Source organism: Bombina bombina, chromosome 5 (genome assembly GCF_027579735.1).
Source record: "Bombina bombina isolate aBomBom1 chromosome 5, aBomBom1.pri, whole genome shotgun sequence".
Taxonomy (NCBI): Eukaryota; Metazoa; Chordata; class Amphibia; order Anura; family Bombinatoridae; genus Bombina; species Bombina bombina.
Genome location: NC_069503.1, coordinates 65,565,787 through 65,586,011, shown reverse-complemented (window position 1 = coordinate 65,586,011; position 20,225 = coordinate 65,565,787).

Below are 20,225 nucleotides of genomic sequence, written 5' to 3'. Positions count from 1 at the left end.
CCTTTTTCATTAAATTTTCCATAGACTGGAATTTGTCACTTAGAGGGTTCACACTATAATTTTCACAAAAAATATTTTCGAAATCTTTTTCTAATTGATCTAAATTATCAATAGTAGTGAGTGAGTAGAATTGTTGGTCCATGTCAAAACCTGATGCTGCTTCCATATTTGAAAGCTAAAGATGAAACTTCACTGAAAGTGACTGTATATGTCAAGAAATGATAACAACAATTGGACTCATTCAGATGGAAATTGATATACCACTATTAAGTATATATATATGTGCTGCTGTACACAAATTTGTAGGATCCTATTGCAAGTAAGAAAATGTTCACATTAGTGTTATAGTGAAGAATTAGAGAGCAAAACTACTCGCTTTCTAAGAACTGGGAACACTTTTTCCCATGTTTTAGAAAATAAACTTAAACACTGTGTTATAGCAATAGGAACGCACACCTATTTTCTGATAAAACAATAGATAGTAGGTAAGTTGTGTAATTACTTATCTTTAATGCTAAAAAATGGCAGAAAAGATGTGTGTGCACACCTATATACTTATATACTTATATACTTATATACTTATATACTTATGGGAAAGCTAAAGCAAGAGCAGAAAATGTCACAAGCTCTTGCTTTAGCTTTCCCATAAGTATATAAGTATATAGGTGTGCACACACATCTTTTCTGCCATTTTTTAGCATTAAAGATAAGTAATTACACAACTTACCTACTATCTATTGTTTTATCAGAAAATAGGTGTGTGTTACCTAAGGATAAAACAACTACAAGCTCGTGGTTCCAAACCTTGGTAGATATAAATAAATTCATTCGAGCACTTACATTGAAAAAACATTTTTATTTTTCACAAGAGGTTGGTGAACAGACTGACAACAGAATTGACCATTATGGTAGCTCGTCTGAAAATACTCCAAACACTTTGAGTTTTGATTTCTCTGAAGTCAGGGATATTCAGGCTCTTATGTCATTGAATGAAGAGAATGCTGAACTAAATTTGGGTACATGTAATGCCCATATTGGGTTCAAACCAAAATCTACTTTTTATCCTTTACAAACAAGGGGGGGCACATTGGTTTCTTTCCAAAAAAGAATTGAGAAAGACCTGGTTGATCTTGCTAAAAAACCCTTGAAAAGTAAACCCAATCTTACTAAACAAGAGAGAATTGCCTTGACCTCACTGAAGTCAAACTCAGACTTGGTGATAAAGAACGCAGATAAAGGCGGAAGTGTTGTCATCTGGGATTTAAAATCATATAAAGGGGAGATTATGAGGCAGCTAAATAATCCTACTGATTACAAGGTCTTACCTTGCGATCCTGTACATAAATTTAAAAAGGACCTCATCTCCCTTTTGGATGATGGCCTCATGCTTGGCCATATTGATGACAAAACATTTGACTTTCTGTCTGTTGACAATCCCATCACCCCTATTATACATGTCTTGCCTAAAGTGCACAAAAGCACTGTGAATGTAAAAGGCAGACCAATTGTGTCTGGTATTGGTTCGCTTTGCGAACCACTATCAGAATGGCTGGACAGCATATTGCAGCCACTTGTTGTTTCCTTACCAAGCTTTCTGAAAGATACCAAACATGTGCTTCAAATTTTTGATGGCTTTATATGGCAAAAAGAATTTTTTTGGCTAACAGTAGACGTCGTAGCCTTATACTCATCTATCCCCCATACCATGGGGATCCTTGCCGTTAAATTCTATTTGGAGAATAAAACGAATTATACCAAAGAATTTATCCAATTCATCTTAGATGTGTTGCAATTTTTATTGACACATAACTATTTCAAGTTTGATGACTCTTTTTATCTCCAGTTGCAAGGTACAGTAATGGGGGCGAAATTTGCGCCCTCATATGCTAATTTAGTAATGGGTTGGTTCGAACTTAGCATGATATATGGGGAACAGAATCCTTTTCTCCAGTATATCAAAAGCTACCATCGTTTTATTGACGATCTACTGTTGATTTGGATTGGTCAGCCCACACTCATTGAAGAGTTCATTGGATATCTAAATGAAAATGAATGGGGTCTGAAGTTCACTTTTGAAACAAACAAAACATCTATAAATTTTTTAGATGTCCAGCTAAGCAATCTGGCTGGTACTAACAACATAAAAAACGCAAATTTTCAGAAAGCCTATATCAGGCAATACACTCCTACATGGTAGAAGCAACCATCCACTAAATGTTCCCTATGCCATAGCAAAGGGACAGTATATTAGAATAAAAAGGAACTGTTCTGAAAAACAAGATTGTGTTGTACAAAGTGAAGAACTTACTCACAGACTCATAAGTAGGGGTTATCACAACACAGCCATTCAAAAGGCAAAAAATGAAGTGGATTGTTTGGACAGGAAAACTTTGTTGGCAAATAAACCTAAAAGGACCAATCCCACTAGTGATCGGGTTACCTTTGTTACTCAATATTCATCTGACTACGATAACATTTGCAAGATCATTCGTAAACATCTACCTATGCTTAAGGCAGATGAGGGATTGGTTCCTTTCATCGACAAAGGATGTAGGTTTTCCTACAGGAAAGGATGCACTATAGGAAATATTATTTCCCCAAGTGCTTTACCTAAGGATAAAACAACTACAAGCTCGTGGTTGCAATCTAAGGGTATGTACAAGTGTGGGTACAATGCATGTATCCCTTGTAGCTTTATCCAGAAGGGAAATGTCTTTTCCCAGAGCACACCATTAAGTAATTCAAATCCAAATCTAGAATAATTTCTTTAACCATTAACTATAATTGACACACTGGTCGATTACTCTGTTTGTATTTTTTCATTGTGTTTGTTGGTGTTTACATTAACAGGAGGACCTGTGTTGTCATAACATATTTTCCAAACAAAGAAAGGTCTCTTTAGTATTAAATCGTTTAAAACTAATGATATATACTAAGCTTCAAATTACTAAACTTCTCCTGTATTTGTCTTCACCACCAATAGGATAACTTGTGCTTTTATAGTACAATTCCCTTAACATCATAAGCTTTTTTGTGCTTAATCATTATTATCACTATTATTAATAACAAACACAAATACATTTAAGTCTAGGATTACTAGATATACGAATTGTATGAAACAGAGGTTGTTTTTAATTGGTCTTATATAACAGTAGTTATTCAAAATTATTCTAGGCTTATGTATTGACATTGCATATATGATCATAAGTGTGTGAATCTCTAAATTGCTTTAGCAAACCAAAACAAGCCTCACGTGGTTTACCTGTGTAATATTGCATTCTGTCTGTATAGATTCATTTACTTATTTATTCATTTGTTGATTTAATTGAATTTAAACTAGTCGCTACACATATGGTATATTTATTTATTCATTTAATATTAATTTTGGCTGGGATTTACATGCCACCCATTTATGTTAATTCTATATACCTTTGTAGCAATTATGTGTTTATTCAACAGCATTGTTAGTTAGGTTCTCTCATTGTTTAAGTATATTATCACTTGTTAGCAATTAATGACAACCAATAGATACTCACTACTGCTTTTAAATACTGGCGGTTTTCACTAAGAAAATCATGTCTATGAGTAAGGCCGTGTGCCGAAACATGTTAGACTTTTTCGTTTTGAGTACTGTCAATTTTTAACATTGACCAATAAATTGGACGTTTTAATTTAAGACCGCATCCGGCTTTTTCTCTTTCTGTACTTATTTCATTATCCCTTACAAAGCCAGGTCTTACAACGAACTTTCTGATTCCTGATAAGTAGAAAATCAGAAAGAGGGTTATTAAAGCGCCAAAGGACAAAGGCCGGGTCTAGGTTAAGAGTAATATATCATTTAATATATCATTTATTCAATACATTAAAAATATAAAAATATACCTTAAACACAATAAAATATAATCGAGGATCCAAGATTTTACAATAAGTTAAAACCAAATATAAAAATGAATATACAATGCTTGACTTGAACAGTCTTGTGGACTGTCTAGCAGTGTGATACGTAGTATTCCAATAAAGAATAATTTGGTACAATCAATGGGTCTGCTGATGGGTATTAAAGTTTAATTTGGCTGGGGTGGCTGTCTTCAATTTAAATATAAGTGACGGTGCCAAGAAGAGAATAAATTAATTAATATTGTCTTAAGTGTGTCTGCAAACTGTGTGTTCAAATCAAGTGTGGAAAAAAATACATCCAAACAAATGATGGTGAAAGAACAGTGTAAACAAACGTTGAAAAAAGAACAGTGTAAAACTCACAATCTTTTACACAATATGCAATCTTTAAAAGATGTGTGATGTTAATCAAACATAAAGACAATATTAATTAAAGATTGCATATTGTGTAAAAGATTGTGAGTTTTACACTGTTCTTTTTTCAACGTTTGTTTACACTGTTCTTTCACCATCATTTGTTTGGATGTATTTTTTTTTTTATGAAGTTGCGTCATTTTTTACGTTCTTTTGCGTCAAAAGTGTCGGCGTTCCGGATGTGGCGTCATTTTTGGCGCCAAAAGCATTTAGGCGCCAAATAATGTGGGCGTCTTATTTGGCGCTAAAAAAATATGGGCGTCACTTTTGTCTCCACATTATTTAAGTCTCATTATTTATTGCTTCTGGTTGCTAGAAGCTTGTTCACTGGCATTTTTTCCCATTCCTGAAACTGTCATTTAAGGAATTTGATCAATTTTGCTTTATATGTTGTTTTTTTCTATTACATATTGCAAGATGTTCCACGTTGCAACTGAGTCAGAAGATACTTCAGGAAAATCGCTGCCTGGTGCTGGAGCTACCAAAGCTAAGTGTATCTGCTGTAAACTTTTGGTATCTGTTCCTCCAGCTGTTGTTTGTATTGAATGTCATGACAAACTTGTTAATGCAGATAAAATTTCCTTTAGTACTGTTACATTACCTGTTGCTGTTCCGTCAACATCTAATACTCAGAGTGTTCCTGATAACATAAGAGATTTTGTTTCTAAATCCATTAAGAAGGCTATGTCTGTTATTTCTCCTTCTAGTAAACATAAAAGTCTTTTAAAACTTCTCTTTTTTCAGATGAATTTTTAAATGAACATCATCATTCTGATACTGATAATGGTTCTTCTGGTTCAGAGGTTTCTGTCTCAGAGGTTGATGCTGATAAATCTTCATATTTGTTCAAAATGGAATTTATTCGTTCTTTACTTAAAGAAGTATTAATTGCATTAGAAATAGAGGATTCTGGTCCTCTTGATACTAAATCTGAACGTTTAAATAAGGTTTTTTAATCTCCTGTAGTTATTCCAGAAGTGTTTCCTGTCCTTGGTGCTCTTTCTGAAGTAATTTTCCAGGGAATGGAATAATTTGGGTAATTCATTTACTCCTTCTAAACGTTTTAAGCAATTATATCCTGTGCCATCTGACAGATTAGAGTTTTGGGACAAAATCCCTAAGGTTGATGGGGCTGTCTCTACTCCTGCTATATCTTTAGCTGCAGCTTCAACTTTTTGGTTAGAAGCTTTAGCGCAACAAGTAACAGATCATAATTCTCATAGCATTATTATTCTTCTATAACATGCTAATAATTTTATTTGTGATGCCATCTTTGATATCATTAGAGTTGATGTCAGGTATATGTCTCTAGCTATTTTAGCTAGAAGAGCTTTATGGCTTAAAACTTAGAATGCTGATATGTCTTCTAAGTCAACTTTGCTATCCTTTTCTTTCGAGGGTAATAAATTATTCGGTTCTCAGTTGGATTCTTTTATCTCAACTGTTACTGGAGGGAAAGGAACTTTTTTACCACAGGATAAAAAATCTAAAGGTAAATTTAGGTCTAATAATCGTTTTTCGTTCCTTTCATCACAACAACGAACAAAAGCCTGATCCTTCATCCTCAGGAGCGGTATCAGTTTGGAAACCTTCTCCAGTTTGGAATATATCCAAGCCTTATAGAAACCCAAAGCCAGCTCCTAAGTCCACATGAAGGTGCGGCCCTCATTCCAGCTTAGCTGGTATGGGGCAGATTACGTTTTTTCAAAGAAATTTGGATCAATTCCGTTCACAATCTCTGGTTTAAGAAGGGTACAGAATTGGAGGGCCTCCTGCAAAGAGATTTTTTTCTTTCCCGTGTCCCAGTAAACCCAGCGAAGGCTCAAGCATTTCTGAAATGTGTTTCAGATCTAGAGTTGGCTGGAGTAATTATGCCAGTTCCAGTTCTGAAACAGGGGCTGGGGTTTTATTCAATCTCTTCATTGTACCAAAGAAGGAGAATTCCTTCAGACCAGTTCCGGATCTGTCAATATTGAATCGTTATGTAAGGATACCAACATTCAAGATGGTAACTGTAAGGACTATCCTGCCTTTTGTTCAGCAAGGGCATTATATGTCTACAATAGATTTACAGGATGCATATCTGCATATTCCGATTCATCCAGATCACTTTCAGTTTCTGAGATTCTCTTTCCTAGACAAGCATTACCAGTTTGTGGCTCTACCGTTTGGCCTAGCATCAGCTCCAAGAATTTTTACAAAGGTTCTCGTTGCCCTTCTGTCTGTAATCAGAGAACAGGGTATTGGTATTTCCTTATTTGGACGATATCTTGGTACTTGCTCAGTCTTCACATTTAGCAGAATCTCATACGAATCGACTTGTGTTGTTTCTTCAAGATCATGGTTGGAGGATCAATTTACCAAAAAGTTCATTGATTCCTCAGACAAGGGTAACCTTTTTAGGTTTCCAGATAGATTCAGTGTCCATGACTCTGTCTTTGTCAGACAAGAGACGTCTAACATTGATATCAGCTTGTCAAAACCTTCAGTCACAATCATTCCCTTCGGTAGCCTTATGCATGGAAATTCTAGGTCTTATGACTGCTGCATCGGACGCGATCCCCTTTGCTCGTTTTCACATGCGACCTCTTCAGCTCTATATGCTGAACCAATGGTGCAGGGATTACACAAAGATATCTCAATTAATATCTTTAAAACCGATTGTACGACACTCTCTGACGTGGTGGACAAATCACCATCGTTTAGTTCAGGGGGCTTCTTTTGTTCTTCCGACCTGGACTGTAATTTCAACAGATGCAAGTCTTACAGGTTGGGGAGCTGTGTGGGGGTCTCTGACGGCACAAGGGGTTTGGGAATCTCAGGAGGTGAGATTCCCGATCAATATTTTGGAACTCCGTGCAATTTTCAGAGCTCTTCAGTCTTGGCCTCTTCTGAAGAGAGAGTTGTTCATTTGTTTTCAGACAGACAATGTCACAACTGTGGCATACATCAATCATCAAGGAGGGACTCACAGTCCTCTGGTTATGAAAGAAGTATTTCGAATTCTGGTTTGGGCGGAATCCAGCTCCTGTCTAATCTCTGCGGTTCATATCCCAGGTATAGACAATTGGGAAGCGGATTATCTCAGTCGCCAAACGTTGCATCCGGGCGAATGGTCTCTTCACCCAGAGGTATTTCTTCAGATTGTTCAAATGTGGGAACTTCCAGAAATAGATCTGATGGCGTCTCATCTAAACAAGAAACTTCCCAGGTATCTGTCCAGATCCCGGGATCCTCAGGCAGAGGCAGTGGATGCATTATCACTTCCTTGGAAGTATCATCCTGCCTATATCTTTCCGCCTCTAGTTCTTCTTCCAAGAGTAATCTCCAAGATTCTGAAGGAATGCTCGTTTGTTCTGCTGGTAGCTCCAGCATGGCCTCACAGGTTTTGGTATGCGGATCTTGTCCGGATGGCCTCTTGCCAGCCGTGGACTCTTCCGTTAAGACCAGACCTTCTGTCGCAAGGTCCTTTCTTCCATCAGGATCTCAAATCCTTAAATTTAAAGGTATGGAGATTGAACGCTTGATTCTTGGTCAAAGAGGTTTCTCTGACTCTGTGATTAATACTATGTTACAGGCTCGTAAATCTGTATCTAGAGAAATATATTATAGAGTCTGGAAGACTTATATTTCTTGGTGTCTTTCTCATCATTTTTCTTGGCATTCTTTTAGAATTCCGAGAATTTTGCAGTTTCTTCAGGATGGTTTGGATAAAGGTTTGTCTGCAAGTTCCTTGAAGGACAAATCTCTGCTCTTTCTGTTCTTTTTCACAGAAAGATTGCTAATCTTCCTGATATTCATTGTTTTGTACAAGCCTTGGTTCGTATAAAACCCGTCATTAAGTCAATTTCTCCTCCTTGGAGTTTGAATTTGGTTCTGGGGGCTCTTCAAGCTCCTCCGTTTGAACCTATGCATTCATTGGACATTAAATTACTTTCTTGGAAAGTTTTGTTCCTTTTGGCCATCTCTTCTGCCAGAAGAGTCTCTGAATTGTCTGCTCTTTCTTGTGAGTCTCCTTTTCTGATTTTTCATCAGGATAAAGCGGTGTTGCGAACTTCTTTTGAATTTTTACCTAAGGTTGTGAATTTCAACAACAATAGTAGAGAAATTGTGGTTCCTTCATTATGTCCTAATCCTAAGAATTCTAAGGAGAAATCATTGCATTCTTTGGATGTTGTTAGAGCTTTGAAATATTATGTTGAAGCTACTAAGTCTTTCCGAAAGACTTCTAGTCTATTTGTCAACTTTTCCGGTTCTAGAAAAGGCCAGAAAGCTTCTGCCATTTCTTTGGCATCTTGGTTGAAATATTTAATTCATCATGCCTATGTTGAGTCGGGTAAAACTCCGCCTCAGAGGATTACAGCTCATTCTACTAGGTCAGTTTCTACTTCCTGGGCGTTTAGGAATGAAGCTTCGGTTGATCAGATTTGCAAAGCAGCAACTTGGTCTTCTTTGCATACTTTTACTAAATTCTACCATTTTGATGTGTTTTCTACTTCTGAAGCTATTTTTGGTAGAAAAGTACTTCAGGCAGCTGTTTCATTTTGAATCTTCTGCTTATATTTTTCATATTAAACTTTATTTTGGGTGTGGATTATTTTTCAGCGGAATTGGCTGTCTTTATTTTATCCCTCCCTCTCTAGTGACTCTTGCGTGGAAAGATCCACATCTTGGGTAGTCATTATCCCATACGTCACTAGCTCATGGACTCTTGCTAATTACATGAAAAAAAACATAATTTATGTAAGAACTTACCTGATAAATTCATTTCTTTCATATTAGCAAGAGTCCATGAGGCCCGCCCTTTTTGTGGTGGTATGATTTTTTTGTATAAAGCACAATTATTCCAATTCCTTATTTTTTATGCTTTCGCACTTTTTCTTATCACCCCACTTCTTGGCTATTCGTTAAACTGATTTGTGGGTGTGGTGAGGGGTGTATTTATAGGCATTTTGAGGTTTGGGAAACGTTGCCCCTCCTGGTAGGAATGTATATCCCATACGTCACTAGCTCATGGACTCTTGCTTATATGAAAGAAATGAATTTATCAGGTAAGTTCTTACATAAATTATGTTATTTAATTGTGATTTCCCATATGAAAACATAATTTATGCTTACCTGATAAATTTATTTCTCTTGTGGTGTATCCAGTCCACAGATCATCCATTACTTGTGGGATATTCTCCTTCCCAACAGGAAGTTGCAAGAGGATCACCCACAGCAGAGCTGTCTATATAGCTCCTCCCCTCACTGCCATATCCAGTCATTCGACCGAAAACAAGCAGAGAAAGGAGAAACCACAGGGTGCAGTGGTGACTGTAGTTTAAAATTAAAAAATACCTGCCTTAAAATGACAGGGCAGGCCATGGACTGGATACACCACAAGAGAAATAAATTTATCAGGTAAGCATAAATTATGTTTTCTCTTGTAAGGTGTATCCAGTCCACGGATCATCCATTACTTCTGGGATACCAATACCAAAGCTAAAGTACACGGATGAAGGGAGGGACAAGGCAGGTACTTAAACGGAAGGTACCACTGCCTGTAAAACCTTTCTCCCAAAAATAGCCCCCAAAGAAGCAAAAGCATCAAATTTGTAGAATTTTGAAAAAAGTATGAAGCGAAGACCAAGTCGCCGCCTTGCAAATCTGTTCAACAGAAGCCTCATTTTTAAAGGCCCATGTGGAAGCCACAGCTCTAGTAGAATGAGCTGTAATCCTTTCTGGAGGCTGCTGGCCAGCAGTCTCATAGGCTAAGCGGATTATGCTTCTTAGCCAAAAAGAAAGAGAGGTTGCCGAAGCCTTTTGACCTCTCCTCTGTCCAGAGTAGACAACAAACAAAGCAGATGTTTGCCGAAAATCTTTAGTAGCTTGTAAGTAAAACTTTAAAGCACGAACCACGTCCAGATTGTGTAATAGACGCTCCTTCTTTGAAGAAGGATTAGGACACAAAGACGGAACAACAATCTCTTGATTGATATTCTTATTAGATACCACCTTAGGTAAAAACCCAGGTTTGGTACGCAGAACTACCTTATCTGCATGGAAGATCAGATAAGGAGAATCACATTGTAAGGCAGATAACTCGGAAACTCTACGAGCCGAGGAAATAGCTACCAAAAAAAGAACTTTCCAAGATAAAAGTTTGATATCTATGGAATGAAGAGGTTCAAACGAAACCCCCTGAAGAACTTTAAGAACCAAATTTAAGCTCCAAGGTGTAGCAACAGGTTTAAACACAGGCTTGATTCTAACTAAAGCCTGAAAAAATGCCTGAACGTCTGGGACATCCGCCAGACGCTTGTGCAAAAGAATAGATAGCTGTCAAGAGTATGTCAAGGGAACTGAAATTTAAAGAGCTTAAATAAGAATGTAACATCAGGTGCTTTAGAACCACAACTGCTAGGATATGACACTATTAAATAGGGTGTATTGTATTAGTGAATAGTATGGGATACACATGGTGATCCTGCGCAACAATGTATTACTCAGTAATCACACTATACAATTTTAATATACAGGTGCAGTTTCCCACATATCCCCTATGGCTGCCACATGTGTCAGGGTTGACACTGTGGAAGGAAAAAATAAAGCAGCAGGGGTAGTTGAAAACAATCCTGATATAAGAGTTGTATGCAGTGTAATGTTTAAAATATTCAGACTCTTGAAAGAGAAAACAAAATATGGCTGCCACACACTGAGAAAAACTTATGGAAGTGAGAGGATCAGAACAAATAATATTGGCACTCATATAAGTTTAGATTTCTTTTTAGGAGAGTAAGGCAAAGATACAATGTTCTGCGGTAGCTCAGAGGATCAAACTAGAGCAGTGCTTACCAAGCAGGAGCGTGAAGCAAAACTCGCCACAAGCTGAGGAAGTGAGCAGAGAATAGGAGCTGCTGCTATCAGCGGTAATGTGAAGCTGGCGGATGACGTCACCGCGTTCCCGTAGAACACTGCTGTGAGCTGACAGGCAAGGAGAGCGGTAGCTGGAACCGGAGTGCGGCAGAGAGATAAAGCAGAGTCCTCTCAACTTTAAATATAGAACACAGGAAAAACGATAAGTTGCCTTAAAATAATACAAGACAACAGAGATAGGAGTTTCAATGTTAAGTTTCTCAGGAGTTCAGAGGTTTGTGAACAGCGTTCACAGGATGGCATAGGTTCACAGAGGATCTAGGAAAGATTACTGCAATACTAAGCAATGAGATATCATGAGGAGGAGCCTTAAATAGGGAAAGGAGTGAGTCTGCACTGGGTCTTAAAGGTATAGTGGTTATGTGATACCTGACAGAATCCCCCCTTCAAGGAGCCACTCCGGGGCTCAAAGCTTCGGGCGATCTGGATGTCGCTGATGGAAAAGTGTAATTAAACGTGGAGCCGAAATGTTGCAAGCTGGTTCCCAGGAATCCTCATCGTGCGAGTATCCTTTCCAATGAATGAGGTATTCTAGGTGACCACGTCTAATTCATGAATCCAAAATAGTGTGTACCTCGTACTCCACAGTAGGGTCTATAGTAACTGGTGGTTGCACTACCGAAGTAATGGGGTTTCTAACTTCTCTGTAGGGCTTGATAAGCGAGACGTGGAAAGTTGGATGAATTTTGAGGGTAGATGGTAATTTGAGACGTATTGCATTAGCATTTATGGTACGTAATACTGGGTATGGACCGATGTATAGAGGAGACATCTTTTTTGAAGGAGTATTGAGACGTAAATGTTTGGTGGAGAGCCAAACCAGGTCACCTTCCTTATACTGAGGAGGAGGACGTCTACGGCGGTCATAATACCGTTTGTATACTTCTTTTGCGCTGTTTATAGCAGATTCAATAGTTTTGAAGTTAGCTGATATGTTGTCAGACAACTCATATATAGTGGGGGATGATGTGGCAGAGTTTTGAAATAAATGGAAGTTTGGGTGAAAGCCGTAATTTGCAAAAAATGGTGTGATACCAGTTTTGGAATGGATAGTATTGTTGTAACAAAACTCTGCATAGGGGAGGTAATCAGACCAAGAATTTTGGTTGTTGGAACAATATAATCTTAGGAATTGTTCTAACCATTGATTACATCTCTCGGTCTGTCCATTGCATTGGGGGTGATAGGCAGTTGTCAGTTTCCTTTCAACTGAGAAGGTCTTGCAGAATTGGTGCCAAAGTTTACTAGAGAATTGAGTTCCTCTGTCACTGAGTATAGATATGGGTAATCCATGTAGTTTAATAACATGTTCAATGAGTAAGTGAACTGTCTCTAGAGCAGTAGGAAGTTTGGGGAAAGCAATAAAATGAGACATCTTCGTGAATAGATCGACAACCACTAATATAGTATTGTTTTTTGATGATAGAGGTAAATCCACAATGAAATCTAGGGCAATTTCAGCCCAAGGTTTCTTTGGAGTTGGTAAAGGTAAAAGGAGACCATAAGGGGAATGTTTATCCCTCTTGGAAACAGAACAGGTTGCACAAGAGCTTACATAATTTCTGACATCGGCAGAGATGGTTGGCCACCAGTGGGTCCTATTTGCCAATTCCTGCGTTTTGCGCAAACCTGGATGACCAGCTAAAAAGCTGTCATGAATAGATCGGAGAAATGAAGGTCTGAGAGTAGGAGGGACATACAATTTTGTGTCATGAGTATACAGACCTTGAGAGTTCTTTTGTAGGAGTTGTGATGGTTTTGTGGAATCCAAAGTTTGTTCCTTTTTAAGTAAGGGTGTCATATCTGTTGTAAAAGAGATGAAATTGTTTTCTGGAATCACTGAGCGAAGGGTTGATGGAGAACTGGGATGGCCTCCAATTCTCGAAAGGGCATCGGCCTTTTGGTTTTTTGTTGCTGGTCTGTAGGTTATCAGAAAGTTGAAGCGTGAAAAAAAAAGATTCCAGCGAACCTGTCTGGCCGAGAGTGTTCTAGTGGATTTTAAATACTGGAGGTTTCTGTGATCCGTATAAATGAGTGTTGGCACTGGAGTGCCTTCAAGAAGGTGTCGCCAATGTTCTAAAGACAGTTTTATAGCTAAAAGTTCTTTATCACCAATAGGGTAATTTTGTTCTGCAGAGTTTAGAGTTCTAGAATAAAAGGCGACAGGATGAAGGGTTTTTTTCAAACTTTCTCTCTGTGAGAGAACAGCTCCAATAGCATGGTTGGAAGCGTCTACCTCCAGTACAAACTGTAAATTAGGATCAGGAAAACGGAGTATGGGAGCTGAAGTGAACATCTGTTTAAGTAAATCAAAAGCTTGTTGTGCTTGTGGGGTCCACTTAAACGATGTATTTGCTTTTGTCAGCGTAGTGAGAGGTAGAGATATCTTAGAGAAGTTTTTGATAAACTTGCGATAAAAATTCGCAAAACCCATAAAAGATTGAACCTGACGTACGCTTTTTGGTATGGGCCAGTTTAAGACTGCTTCAACCTTTTTGTTTTCCATACAGATACCTTTGGGAGAAATCTCATAACCGAGAAAGGATATAGACTGTGTATTGAAAAGGCATTTTTCTGCCTTGGCATATAAGTGGTTACCTCTTAGTGTAGAAAGTACTTGTCTAACATGAGAGATATGTTCTTCAAATGTTTTGGAGTAAATTAAAATATCGTCAAGATATATAACAATGAAAATATCTAAAATATCTCTAAAGACATCATTGATGAGGTGCTGAAAAGTTGCGGGCGCGTTACAGAGCCCAAAAGGCATGACGACATATTCGAACAAACCGTATCGGGTTCGAAATGCCGTCAGCCACTCATCGCCAGCTCTTATACGGATGAGGTTATAGGCACCCCTCAAATCCAGTTTGGTAAAGAATTTTGCGCCCTCTAACCTCTCTATTAACTCAGGAATAAGGGGTAAGGGGTAACGGTTTTTTATAGTAACCTTGTTAAGTTGACGATAATCGATAATGGGTCTAAGAGTACCATCCTTATTTTTCACGAAGAAAATTCCTGCACTAGCTGGAGAGGTAGAGGGGCGAATAAAACCCTTCTTAAGGTTTTCGTCTAGGTAAGTCTTTAAATGTAAGAGTTCTGGATTGGATAGAGGATAGATATGCCCTGTAGGGATTTCAGACCCTGGAATGATCTCTATAGGGCAATCATATTTTCTATGGGGTGGTAAATTTTCAGACTCTGCCTTACTGAAAACATCTGCAAAGTCCTGGTAAACAGCAGGGATCTGAGGATCCTCAGGAAGTGCAGATGTATGAAGAACAGTTGCAGGGAAACAAGTAGACAGACAAAACTTTGAATTGAAATCAAGGGTAAGTGAGTTCCAATCTATTTGGGGGTTATGAGTACAAAGCCAATTTATACCTAAAACAATAGGTGCAATAGGAGAGGGAATGATATCAAAAGTAAAATATTCCCTATGATGGCCGGTGGAGGTGATAAGTAAAGGGATAGTCTGATATTCGACGGGACCAGTGGGGATAGGAGTACCGTCAATACCTCTTAATAAGACAGGAGACTTCTTTTTGACTACAGGTATTTTATTTTTTTGAGTAAATACACTATCAATATAGGAAGCTGTTGCTCCCGAATCAATGATCGCGGTAGTGTTGACCCGATGGGAGTCCCACTGCAAGAGAAGAGACAAGTGTAAGTATGGATCAGGTAAGAGCTGAGTGGTACAACAAAAAGGTTGAATGATAGTCTTACCCTTGTTCTGTTTCTGCAAGGATGGGCAATCTCTAACAGTGTGACTGTCGCAGGCACAATATAAACATAAGTTGTTAGCCCTACGCCTGATCTTCTCCTCGGAGGAAAGGAGGCCTTTAATGAAACCTATATCCATAGGTTCGGAAGAAGATTTACTCACAGCAGGTATGTTTTGTTTTTTAGGATAGCTATCATGGTAGGAGCGTTCCTGTTGTCTCTCTCTAAGGCGCCTGTCGATGGTAATACTGAGAGACATCAATTCTTCTAGGGTTTGGGGTAAGTCAGTGCGAGAGAGCTCATCTTTTATGCCATCTGATAGGCCCAACCTAAACTGATTTCTCAGAGACAGGTTGTTCCACTGTGAGTCTTTGGCCCATTTTTTAAAGTCTGTAATATAGTCTTCGACTATTCTTTTCTTCTGTTTTAAGTTTCTCATAGCGTTTTCTGCGGTGAGCTGTTTATATGGATCTTCGTATAGGGTACCCATGGCAGTAAAGAAATTTTCTAATGAATTAAGAATCTCATCGTTACTTTCAAAATAGGAGTTAGCCCAGGTGCGTGGCTCACCCCTCAAATAGGAAATAACAGTTAATACTCTAGCTCTATCATTTGGATAGGTATGGGGTTTCAAAGAAAACATGAGCAAACAGGCATTCTTAAAATCCCTATATTGAGAGCGATCACCATTAAATTTCTCTGGAGTACTAACCTGGGGCTCCAGTAAGGGGACCCTTTTATCCACAACATCCCGGATGTAAGTTTTCATAGTATCATTCTCCACTTTGAGGGTATTCAAGGCCTCTGTAAGCAGATCAACCCTCTGAGTGAGGTTCTGAATATGTGTATTCATCCCAGCTGGGTCCATGATAGTAGGCTTAGTATTATGTCAAGAGTATGTCAAGGGAACTGAAATTTAAAGAGCTTAAATAAGAATGTAACATCAGGTGCTTTAGAACCACAACTGCTAGGATATGACACTATTAAATAGGGTGTATTGTATTAGTGAATAGTATGGGATACACATGGTGATCCTGCGCAACAATGTATTACTCAGTAATCACACTATACAATTTTAATATACAGGTGCAGTTTCCCACATATCCCCTATGGCTGCCACATGTGTCAGGGTTGACACTGTGGAAGGAAAAAATAAAGCAGCAGGGGTAGTTGAAAACAATCCTGATATAAGAGTTGTATGCAGTGTAATGTTTATAATATTCAGACTCTTGCAAGAGAAAACAAAATATGGCTGCCACACACTGAGAAAAACTTATGGAAGTGAGAGGATCAGAACAAATAATATTGGCACTCATATAAGTTTAGATTTCTTTTTAGGAGAGTAAGGCAAAGATACAATGTTCTGCGGTAGCTCAGAGGATCAAACTAGAGCAGTGCTTACCAAGCAGGAGCGCGAAGCAAAACTCGCCACAAGCTGAGGAAGTGAGCAGAGAATAGGAGCTGCTGCTATCAGCGGTAATGTGAAGCTGGCGGATGACGTCACCGCGTTCCCGTAGAACACTGCTGTGAGCTGACAGGCAAGGAGAGCGGTAGCTGGAACCGGAGTGCGGCAGAGAGATAAAGCAGAGTCCTCTCAACTTTAAATATAGAACACAGGAAAAACGATAAGTTGCCTTAAAATAATACAAGACAACAGAGATAGGAGTTTCAATGTTAAGTTTCTCAGGAGTTCAGAGGTTTGTGAACAGCGTTCACAGGATGGCATAGGTTCACAGAGGATCTAGGAAAGATTACTGCAATACTAAGCAATGAGATATCATGAGGAGGAGCCTTAAATAGGGAAAGGAGTGAGTCTGCACTGGGTCTTAAAGGTATAGTGGTTATGTGATACCTGACAATAGCGCAGAAATCTGTCCCTTTAAGGAACTAGCTGACAATCCTTTCTCCAATCCTTCTTGGAGAAAAGATAATATCCTGGGAATCCTGACCTTACTCCATGAGTAGCCCTTAGATTCACACCAATAAAGATATTTATGCCATATTTTATGATAGATTTTCCTGGTGACAGGCTTCCGTGCCTGAATTAAGGTATCAATGACTGACTCGGAGAAACCACGCTTTGATAAAATCAAGCGTTCAATCTCCAGGCAGTCAGCCTCAGAGAAATTAGATTTGGATGGTTGAAAGGACCTTGAAGTAGAAGGTTCTGTCTCAGTGGCAGAGTCCATGGTGGAAAGGATAACATGTCCACCAGATCTGCATACCAAGTCCTGCGTGGCCACGCAGGCGCTATCAAGATCACCAATGCTCTCTCCTGCTTGATTTTGGCAATCAGACGAGGGAGCAGAGGAAACGGTGGAAATACATAAGCCAGGTTGAAGGACCAAGGCGCTGCTAGAGCATCTATCAGCGTTGCCTTGGGGTCCCTGGACCTGGATCCGTAACAAGGAAGCTTGGCCTTCTGGAGAGACGCCATGAGATCAAGTTCTGGTTCGCCCCAACGAAGAACCAATTGTGCAAACACCTCCGGATGGAGTTCCCACTCCCCCGGATGAAAAGTCTGTCGACTTAGAAAATCCGCCTCCCAGTTCTCTATACCTGGGATATGGATAGCTGATAGGTGGCAAGAGTGAATCTCTGCCCAGCGAATTATCTTTGAGACTTCTAACATCGCTAGGGAACTCCTTGTTCCCCCTTGATGGTTGATGTAAGCCACAGTCGTGATGTTGTCAGACTGAAATCTGATGAACCACATTGTCGCTAGATGAGGCCAAGCCTGAAGAGCATTGAATATCGCTCTTAGTTCCAGAATGTTTATTGGAAAGAGTGACTCCTCCTGAGTCCACGATCCCTGAGCCTTCAGGGAGTTCCAGACTGCACCCCAACCTAGAAGGCTGGCATCTGTCGTTACAATTGTCCAATCTGGCCTGCGAAAGGTCGTACCTTTGGACAGATGGACCCGAGATAGCCACCAGAGAAGAGAATCCCTGGTATCTTGGTCCAGATTCAGTATAGGGGACAAATCTGTGTAATCCCCATTCCACTGACTGAGCATGCATAGTTGCAGCGGTCTGAGATGTAGGCGTGCAAACGGCACTATGTCCATTGCCGCTACCATTAAGCCGATTACTTCCATGCACTGAGCCACCGAAGGGCGAGGAATGGAATAAAGGACACGGCAGGAATTTAGAAGTTTTGATAACCTGGACTCCGTCAGGTAAATTTTTATTTCTACAGAATTTATCAGAGTCCCTAGGAAGGAAACTCTTGTGAGGGGAGATAGAGAACTCTTTTTCTCGTTCACCTTAAACCCATGCGACCTCAGAAATGCCAACACTATGTCCATATGAGACTTGGCAATTTGGAAGTTTGACGCCTGAATCAGGATGTCGTCTAAATAAGGGGCCACTGCTATGCCCCGTGGCCTTAGGACCGCCAGAAGCGACCCCAGAACCTTCGTAAAAATTCTTGGGGCTGTAGCTAACCCAAAGGGAAGAGCTACAAACTGGTAGTGCCTGTCTAGGTTGGCAAACCTGAGAAACCGATGATGATCTTTGTGTATCGGAATGTGCAGATAAGCATCCTTTAAATCCACTGTAGTCATGTATTGACCCTCCTGGATCATAGGTAGGATGGTACGAATAGTCTCCATCTTGAATGATGGAACTCTGAGGAATTTGTTTAAGATCTTTAGATCCAAAATTGGTCTGAAGGTTCCCTCTTTTTTGGGAACCACAAACAGATTTGAGTAAAATCCCTGTCCCTGTTCCTCCTTTGGGACTGGATGGATCACTCCCATAACTAGGAGGTCTTGTACACAATGTAAGAATGCCTCTCTCTTTATCTGGTTTGCAGATAATTGAGAAAGGTGAAATCTCCCTTTTGGGGGGGGAAGCCTTGAAGTCCAGAAGATATCCCTGGGATATAATTTCCAACGCCCAGGGATCCTGGACATCTCTTGCCCACGCCTGGGCGAAGAGCGAAAGTCTGCCCCCTACTAGATCCGTTACCGGATAGGGGGCCGTTCCTTCATGCTGTCTTAGAGGCAGCAGCAGGCTTTTTGGCCTGCTTACCCTTGTTCCAGGTCTGGTTAGGTCTCCAGACCGTCTTGGACTGAGCAAAAGTTCCCTCTTGTTTTGCATTAGAGGAAGTTGATGCCGCACTTGCCTTGAAGTTTCGAAAGGCACGAAAATTAGACTGTTTGGCCCTTGGTTTGGACCTATCCTGAGGAAGGGCAGGACCTTTTCCTCCAGTGATTTTAGCAATAATCTCCTTCAAACCAGGCCCGAATAGGGTCTGCCCCTTGAAGGGAATGTTAAGCAGCTTCGATTTTGAAGTAACGTCAGCTGACCATGATTTAAGCCATAGCGCTCTGCGCGCCTGGATAGCAAAACCAGAATTCTTAGCTGTTAGTTTAGTCAAATGAACAATGGCATCAGAAACAAAAGAATTGCCTAGCTTAAGTGCTCTAAGCTTGTCAAGTATTTCATCCAATGGAGTCGCTACCTGTAAAGCCTCTTCCAGAGACTCAAACCAGAACGCCGCAGCAGCAGTGACAGGCGCAATGCATGCAAGGGGCTGTAGGATAAAACCTTGTTGAATAAACATTTTCTTAAGGTAACCCTCTAACTTTTTATCCATTGGATCTAAGAAAGCACAACTGTCCTCGACAGGGATAGTAGTACGCTTTGCTAGAGCAGAAACTGCTCCCTCCACCTTAGGAACTGTCTGCCATAAGTCCCGTGTGGTGGCGTCTATTGGAAACATTTTTCTAAAAACAGGAGGGGGAGAGAACAGCACACCTGGTCTATCCCATTCCTTAGTAATAATTTCTGTAAACCTTTTAGGTATTGGAAAAACATCAGTACGCACCGGCACTGCATAGTATTTATCCAGTCTACACAATTTCTCTGGCACTGCAATTGTATCACAGTCATTCAGAGCAGCTAAAACCTCCCTGAGTAACATGCGGAGGTATTCAAGCTTAAATTTAAATGTAGAAATACCAGAATCAGGTTGCATCATCTTCCCTGAGTCAGAAATATCACCCACAGAAAGAAGCTCTCTTCAGCTTCTGCATATTGTGAGGCAGTATCAGACATAGTTCTTAAAGCGTCAGTATGCTCTGTAATTCGTCTAACTCCAGAGCTGTCTCGCTTTCCTCTAAATACAGGTAGTCTGGCTAATACCGCTGACAGTGTATTATCCATGACTGCCGCCATGTCTTGTAAAGTAAACGCTATGGGCGCCCTGGATGTACTTGGCGCCATTTGAGCGTGAGTCCCTTGAGCGGGAGTCAAAGGATCTGA